The following is a 9,107-nucleotide window of genomic DNA, read 5'->3' as shown; positions in this document are numbered from 1 at the left end:
TTGAGCAGCCAGTGCACGCAGATGAAGTTCTATGGAAACTAGGAGCATGAACTTTGAGAGGTGACGTGCGTGTGCCGCCGACACGAACTCAACAAACTGTATTAATAACTTTACAAACAGTCACAGTGGGTATAAGGGCTGCATAGAGAAAAAAAAAACGATGTCTCTGACCTGTGTACACGTGCTGTTTTCGTACAAGTGGTAACTGCAGAATGGAGTGTTACATTTTGAAAAGTGGCTCAGTGGGAGATGAACGTGCTCTGCACGTTTATCTGTAGAGCAGCAAGCTCAACGATGAGAGGGGCAATTCGGAAAAAAAAAGAAAGCAAGCATGTATTGGGCGAGGTTCACATTAACGTGCTACCACTGAAGAAGAAGTAGATTTTATTCTGCAATCGAAGCGAAGGAACTCCTTTTCTTCTGTATATTCTTGTGCTCTCTTCTTTTACCAGAAAGGGATGAAAGTGGTGGGGTAGTCACATTCAAGTTCCGTTGTGCCGGCTCCGCTGTCTTGCATTTGAACCGCTTACCCCTGGTCCTGAAACAATAAAAAACAGATGCGCAGGCATGAATATAAACTCGGCATGCTCGAGGACATATGTCAAGGATCTCTAACCCTACTTTGCAGCAACAGCATGCTTTGCGTAGAACCAAAAGCCCGAGGCTCCAAACCCTTAGCTTCTGTGTGATTTTGTATACAGTGCCAGAAGAAAGTAAGCGGGCCAAACTGATAGTATAGCAAAGATCTTACTTTGTCCCGTCGGGGACAATTGGACTGTAGGAATAAGAATAATGTTCTCGAGGGTCAATGACAAAGAAAACAAAGTGAACATTAAGGAATCGGCAGCGCTCGTCAGCATGGTCCGCGAAATGCGCATTCGACATTTATGCCTAGCGCCGACGCACAAGAACATTTTGTACATAGTTCATTACTCTAACTTTGAACTGATTAGTGCACTTACAAGGTGGTTAGGAGTCCCAATCACCTGATAAAAATAAAAAAAATTCGGCAGATCCCACGTACCGGGGATCGACGTTATGCGAAGCAGGCAAAGAAGCAGTGACCGGGTTGCATTTTTTTTTCTTGAGTGACACGTCACGAAATGACGCAAAATATGTGTACATATGTTGCACGCATAGACATATGTTGGAGAGTTGCAGATGTTTATATAACCAGTTGTTTGCACTTGCACAACGATGCACACTGGAACACGCGTATCACTAACACCAAAAGCTGAAATGAAGCGCTGATGCTCGCGAAGACTCTGCTCACGGACAGTGTTACATAAATCAACTTCAGCGCATTGCACCTAACTACAATTCACGCTAACTCTACGTGACGGCTGTATCAAAGGAGGGCATATGTAATGTTTACAAAATTGGGTAGGCACCACCACAACCACTATTGACGTTTCACGAAGATCAGCGTCTATTTGAAAAGCACAGTTCCGAGACCTGGCGCATATAGGTCTGTGGTAGAATGCTTCATTGCCACGCATAATTCTTTGGTTTGGTTCCATCTGCAGCCCTGACATTTATTATATGCCTTCTTTGGGTCGACGCTTCCGATGTTGGGCATTGCTTAACGCTCACGCGTTAAAATTGCCCATGTGTGCTTTTGTCATTCCTGGGTAGATGCTAAGTGTCAATTCCCTGTGGCACATACCCGCATACCAGCGGCACATACACGCCCATGCGTATGTGCCACTGTCTGGCGGGAAGTGTTTGACGACGTACGCGACGGGACCGTGACATTATTCATGTCTTTACCAGCGCGTTATATTCGTCAAACCATCTTACCCTCCCATGCTAATTTTAGTTCACGCCAAGTGAAGGGGGTGACAACGAGAGCACCCAAATTAAAGTGGTTAGATAGATAGATAGATAGATAGATAGATAGATAGATAGATAGATAGATAGATAGATAGATAGATAGATAGATAGATAGATAGATAGATAGATAGATAGATAGATAGATAGATAGATAGATAGATAGATAGATAGATAGATAGATAGATAGATAGATAGATAGATACGCTCAAAGTCGCTGAAGTTCGCTGAGAAATGCTTCGCATTTAAAAATCGCGTTGTCACAAATGCAGCGCCCATATGCAGTGTCGGGAATATAGAACTCTTGCTAAGTCACGTATCTGCGAACTTCTCGGACCTTTGCGGCAAATTTCACCACTTCCTGCTGCAACGACGCTGAGTGAGAGAGAGAAAGATAAAGAAACAAAGAAAGCAAGCAAACATTGAATGGGTGTTCGAGTCTCATGAAAAACACAGATATTTTTGTTATTGGTCGACAAACATTTTTTTTTCGCTTTTGCCTCTCGTCTAAAAGAGGGAAAGGGGCGGCAGATTTGACTCGGCCGCCACTTGGAGAGCAGTAACAATTGTTCTTAGGCAAGATAGTTCACACGTAGTGGAGTCATTGTAGCTCGAAGGAACACGGGAAGGAGAAGGAGAGGCCGCCACGAGTGCTGTCTTCACGCTATACAATGACTTCTGTCCGTGCCAACCAATGCGCCCAAGAATGAGTGTTACTGCGCAACCTCTTCTGTACAGCGGGCCCTTTTGCTTCTTATTCTTCTCGTGTTCTGGTGCTCGTGATGCTGTGTCCTCCCTCTGTCTGTGTTTCTCCTCGCTACAATGCCTTATTAACGTGCAAATCAACTCACCCCAAGAAGAAGTTCAACCTAATTTTTTCAGTTCATGTTTTTTTTTTATTTACCAGACAAAGACTGGAAAGTCGCCAATGCTGAAAGCCCTAGGAACGGTTCGACAACAGTCCTGGAGACCTGTACATATACATGGCAGTTGTGCGGAAAGGATTGGAGGTACATAACACGCAAGTACAAAAGTAAACTTGAATAATGCTTACTCATCCGTAAATGACTTCACACGTAATTATTTTCAAATACATGTTATAAATATGCAACAAAAAGGTGTTTTCAGAAATCAATGTACACTAAGTTTTATATACTTTACAGTACAGCGGGCACTATTGCGTGCTATCCTTCTCATGCTCTAACGCTCGTGCCCTGTTCTCTGCCTGTCTTCCTTCGTGCTATACACTTTCTGTGTGTGCCACTTGCAGCACGGTCGGTACGACTAAACTTTTCAGATAACTTATTCGCCTCTGTTACAGGAAGCAGAAAATAAAAGAGAGCATACGTCGAACGCAATATAAGGAGGCTCGAAAGTGCCAATTACCACGCGCGCGCGCGCAGTGATTCATCATAGTCGCGCCCAGCAGTAGCGTTTAAAAGTGATTAATAAACGCTTTATCGAAGGTCGCAATCAGCTTAAGTAAGAGAGGCGAGCATACTATAAGAACACTGTCCCTACCGATAAGCCGCGTGGTTACCTATTAAACACTTGAGTACTGAAAGGCGTGCCGCGTGACACTGTACGATGGGGCTGCAATTATACGGGGCTGGGGAGGAAATACACGCCCACGGTTACACGCAGATTTCAAAGAGGAAGAGGCGCCGTAACTAGCTGATATTCACAACTATACACCGTTAATTACTGTCACAGAGGAGGAGGTTTTGAACGAGAAGGACTAAAGATCGCGTAGAAAGCTTAAATCACCATTTGTTCTGAAGAGAAAGTGGTTGACGTTGTCAGAAGACGTAACTTAAATGCATACACACCACAGCTGCCGTTTGAGGACTATGTTTTTTCTTCAATAATGTCTAGAATATTTATTTACAATAGCTAGTGTATACGGTGTTACACTCGACAAGTTCGCCACTCAGGCTTAAGCAGTGTTGTCTGGTTTTGATTGCTTTATAGCCTAATGTTCCTTGCAATAGTTACGAAATAATACTTTGGCCATATAGTGGGTAAACAAGCTGCTAAATATGAAAAAAATACTAAAAACAACAACACAATAAAGTTTGAGCCGCAATCATGATAATTATACAAACTCTTGCAATATGTACCCATCGTTTTCCGTGATAGCTAAGTGATCGCAGTGCCACTGTTCCCACTAATATATTTTTAAGGAAGCCTTGACAATCTGATGCAATATGAAACACCGGAAGGCACAGGTCACATAGGTTCTTCAAATACACAGCGATGAACGGAAACTGATGAGACAGGTCGTGATAAAGGAAGAACTAATAAAGGCGCTGGTCATTTCATGTTTGATATTTTCACGAATTCTTCGTCGAATGACGTAAGCTGTTCTTTTTTCGTTGCATATTTAAGCAGCTGACATTTTGGTCATTGCTTGTTCGTGACAGATAGCAATGCCTAAATTCTGCCACAGTTGAGCTAAATCAGTTATAGATAGTGGGCTTTTCAAACCAACGATCTACCCATGTGGTATGCTGTGCTGGGTGAGTAAAAGTTAGTTCTTATTCGCTGAAGTTCTTAAGTGGGCACATATAAATTTATATATGTGGGACGTAACAAGGCAGTAATGACTAGTAAAAGCCCGAAGAAGAAGAGTGCGTGATATGAAATAAAAGTATGGCACATGAGCCAAACCGCGTCTACTGCATCTAGCGTTACATGTGAACATTATTGGGTATCCTTTCCAACAAAATGCTACCGTTGTAGATGACATCGAAACCAATACATCACGCTCCACAGCGTGACCCCATAGTCACTGGGCTGTGCTCGCGGACCGCCGCCTCATTCACTGACTCAGAATTTCATTAGCTGACCTTCCGACTTCGAAGCATCATCAGCGTGAGTGCGCGTGACATTAACACAAAGCCCACTTTGACATTTAAGCCATCTGCGCCTCCTTGACATTTGAATTATACCGGAGTGCACTTCTGCATAGAAAGCAGGACAAGTTCCGAATTCTGATGTCCTGCTCATAAACAGCTATCTTATTGCAGCTGTTCCTGCTGCGTGAGAAGTACATCGAATTCATCAGCATCTACACTGATGTGTTGGCTATTCCAAGGGGTTCTGCAAAAGCCCTCGTTTCCCCAGAGAACGTCACGAGATCTCGTTCCTACACGTGTAATCCCACAACATCCCCAACCGCAGAATATGCAGCTCATCGTATTGTACTTCACATAACTCAGAGACGCCCCGTCGCAAGTGAAACTATTAGCTTATAACACTTTAATACGTCCAAAGCTTGAATACGCTTGTATTGTATGGGATCCGCATACTAAGTCTAACATATATTCCCTCGAAAAGATTCAAAGACGAGCAGTGCGTTTTATTTACTCAAAGTATGGTCGTGGTACATCAGTTACGGAACTAATGCGAGATAACGAAATCCAGACGCTACAATCGCGGCGCCAGCTTCTCCGTCTAAAATTCTTGGACTCACTAATTAACAATAAACTTGGGCTAGACCCATCACATTACGTTACCCCAGTTTCGACCAGGCAAACTCGTCATTCTCATGTCCGATCCTTAACTCCGTATTTTGCGCGGACAGATTTATTTAAGTTTTCCTTTTTTCCGAGAACTTTAACAGAATGGAATAACTTGCCTTCTGATTTCCTCCAAACCTTCGATCTTGATGAACCCAATGTTTAATTCTGTGAATCTTGACCCCCCCCCCCCCCCCCACTCCCAATATTGCTTGATTTTTTTTTATGTTTCTCTTCTACTCGCTCTTCTCCTACACAGATGTATTTTAGTCAAGCTGTGTTACTCATATACTGATCGCGTGCTTTCTTTGTTATGATGTTTTTCTTCTACTCGCTCTCCTCTTACACAGATGTATTTTAGTGAAGCTGTGTCACTCATGTACTGATATTGTGTTTGTGTTTTTGCCGCTCCTGCTTGGGCCTTTTTGGCCTGCAGTATTTCACAAATAAAAATAAGCTCTTCGGTCTCGTTATAGTGCTACCGAAGAAAAAGTGGCCCCGTATCTGCATTTAATCTGCAAATATCGTCGAATGACGATGCTCTTGCGTGTGGAGAGAGTGAATAAAAAATCGGTGAATGGTATTCTGGTGGCGCTGCGTTAGAGTGCCTCGAGCGTGCAGCGGAGGCGAACGAACGCATCAAGTCACGTCACACGTGAGACATAAGCGCCATCTGGCGGTTTTTTTCAAAAACAAAGCACATGCCACTGAGACGGGTGCGCGTGCCCGCCTGAGAGGTGATAAGGTGTAGAACGCAAGGCGACGGGTAGGTGCCACCACCATCTCGTTTTAGCAAAGCGTTGGAAACACTCGCCTTTCCGTGCAAGCGTTGCATGGTCAGCGTAACGTGATAAGCGCTATGGTCCTTAATATTACCTATGTATGCCTTTTCTAGTAAAAGGCGCACATGCAGAATATATACGTGTTGTTGTGGTGCCCCAGACACGCGCAATAATTGCTTTTTGATCGACAATGGCACAAGTATGAACGCCGAATCTTGAGCAACATAGGTGGGCACTGCGGATGGGGTCAGCCGTTTCAAATACCCGATGCTGTTAAGAGTGGATAAACAGACAAATGTACAGACAGACAGACCAAAATTTTTGTGTCGAAAGTCCCCAAGAAAGACTATTGTCTTAAAAAAACTGAAATATGGTTCATATTCACTCACTGAAAGAATGGGGCAGCAATACTTACAATTAGCCCCGTGGCGCGGACAACAGGGTCACCCACTCGTTACACAATGCGACCTCGACAGAGGCAGGGCACCGTATCACATGGGAATAGCTTGCACGTCACTGTGACTTTAAGAGTAACAAACTACCAGATCGACAACGTAGCTCCGGTCACTTTTGATGGCAGTACACAATAACTTATACCAATCAACGGAGGGACATCCCCTCTTCCCCCCCTCAGCCTGTAAAACTGCCGGACTTTAAATAAAGTATGTTGATTCATTCTGTTACGCTCAGTTGATGCACAAAACCACGCGCTCGTAAATTGAAAAAAAAAAAAGACCATATGCAAGCATCATGCATTTCGCACCATGTGAATGGCGTAACGAGTGGCTCATTTCAACATTTTCATGCGTTATGACTGGCATTTTCCCCCCTGTCTTCTTATCTGTCAGCTCCCTACTCCAGCCCATAGGGCAAGCAGCAAGCGATCGGGATACTTCTGGCTAACCTCCCGACTATTCCTCTCTTTTATCTGTCTCACTATCTGACAGGGTGCGAAAAGCTTTAACGAACCGCTCTTTCGCAAGACCCTTTATCGCAAGGGCTTTGAGAACGAAAAAGGCTGACAGTAAGGGTTCTCGGCCCTTGTTCACAAAAATATCTTACGTTAGAATTGCTTGCAGGCGAGAAATTCGGCCCTTCGTGATGTCGGACGTACCATTAGGGAAGCCGGCTGGACAATAACAAAGAGCAGCAACGAACTAGAAACTTTCCGCACTTAGATTCATCACTATGCACGTCATATCTTTGTTATGTCTTCGTGCGTGAGCGCTGTTTGAAGATGAAGCGTATTTTGCTTTAAGCTTAAGTATAGGGTTATGCTTCATATCATGCCGCTAATACCGTTACGTGCCACTCCCCCTCGTGAAGCGTTGTTGATTAAAGAGTTAACAGACACATCAAGCCATGAGCGCTAGAAGTAAACGACAGCGAAAAACTGCGCGCAAAGGAATGATTGAGCCAAGGTGGGCCTTCCAGACGTGCGCAATGAGAACGTGGGGCGCGCGAGTCCTTCTGAACGACGCATGTGGCTGCGGCGCAGAAAAAAAGAAAAAGCGCGTGCCATGCTTTTCGCTCGACTAGCTAAGCTGGCTGCCAACGTGGTTGCGCGGAGCACTGGCTTACGTGATGGATCACTGCAACCTCGTCTGAACACGCGAAGAAAAAAAAAAAAAAAGAACCCCGCCAAAATTGAAAAGGAAAACAATGGCAGCTGTTTACTACGAGATCGCAAGCCCAGCAAAAAAAAAGATAAAAATAAAAGTTTAGGCACAAGTGAAATATAGAAAAAACCAAAAGAAGCTTACTGCCTCAGAACAGCAGTCACTCCTAGTGTATAGAGAGGTAAGTTAGTTTGCGAAGTAAGAAAAAAGCGACTGGGGAGGGTCTACAGGCTTCATAGAAGAGCTGGAAAGCGACGTTGCGAATGTCGTGTTAGGGAGACGTTACGTACGTGTCACGCGCGGCCACGTCCAACAAGGTTTCGATGCGCCAGTTTTCTAGCAAATAGAGTTTGGTGTCGCACCGCAGGCTACCCTAAACACGCGTGCTCTGTGGTGTGACTTTTCCACCGAACAAACGAAAACAGACACAATGACGTGTTCTAAGCTTGTAGCTCATTCGTTTTCGTCATTAGCCGAAAAAGCCCTCCCGTCCTGCGCCCATCTGGCTCTCTGCATTATTACCTGCGTCGTGGGTACATGTCTATAGTATGCGACCTGCCACGCGGCAAACGATTTCGTTGCGTTGAGGTTCAGCGTTGTGTGTTTTTTTTTATTTTTCTGTTTTATTTTATGACATTGTTTCTTCTTTGAACTAACCTGATCGCATGACATATAATCCGTACACCACGTACATGCAACCCGCACACAAGGCAAAAAAAAAAAACTAAAAAAATGAAGGGTTCAGGCAGTTTACACGTGATACTATTTTGTGTCAGAGCTCCGCAGAAACAACTTTAAGCACGATAACCTCTTTTACTTACGAAGCGAGTATATAGAAACATGCATTTGCTGTATTTCCTGACTGTGGCCACAAAGAAAAAGAACATAGCGTGCTCTTGTAACCCTGTGAACACTATATGCTAATTTACAACTTTCAGACGTGCTGTCGACATGCACATGGGTGCTTTCACTACAATAGCACCTTTGGCAGCAGGAACATAAATCATCATAACTTTGTTAGATGCACCAGAAATAATATGGCACAAAATTTCACGCAGCGGGCTCTGTGTTTGTCGTTACTTAAGTTTTATGCTATATACCGCTTGTAGGGAGACAGCGCGCTGTTTTACTGGGAAAAAAAGAGGTGGGGGGGGGGGGGGAGGATTCAACTAAACAGTAGACTGTTTAGGCAATAATCATAATTTATAAATGATTAGATAATTCTGGAGTAAAGGGCATAATAAACATTGCGCACCGCGGAACAAGCTCCCAAATTTCTTCGAAGTGGGGGAAGCAATGCTGAGAGCACGTGCAGAGGGTAGCGTAAAGAAGAGTATGCTGACACAGTACTGACA

General features: G+C 44.1%; 1 long non-coding RNA gene across 1 annotated transcript; it reads right to left on the bottom strand.

The window, feature by feature from the left end:
• Nucleotides 1-346: 346 nt before the first annotated feature.
• LOC119161067 (uncharacterized) lies at nucleotides 347-8,345 on the bottom strand. Its single transcript, XR_012887506.1, has 2 exons — nucleotides 8,043-8,345; nucleotides 347-538 (listed from the first exon to the last, which is right to left on the bottom strand). It is a non-coding gene; the product is annotated as an uncharacterized LOC119161067 (long non-coding RNA).
• Between the last annotated feature and the right edge of the window lie 762 nt (nucleotides 8,346-9,107).

Source organism: Rhipicephalus microplus, chromosome X (genome assembly GCF_043290135.1).
Source record: "Rhipicephalus microplus isolate Deutch F79 chromosome X, USDA_Rmic, whole genome shotgun sequence".
NCBI lineage: Eukaryota > Metazoa > Arthropoda > Arachnida > Ixodida > Ixodidae > Rhipicephalus > Rhipicephalus microplus.
Note: the sequence above shows the minus strand (reverse complement) of the source record. Positions and strands in the feature narration are given on the sequence as shown.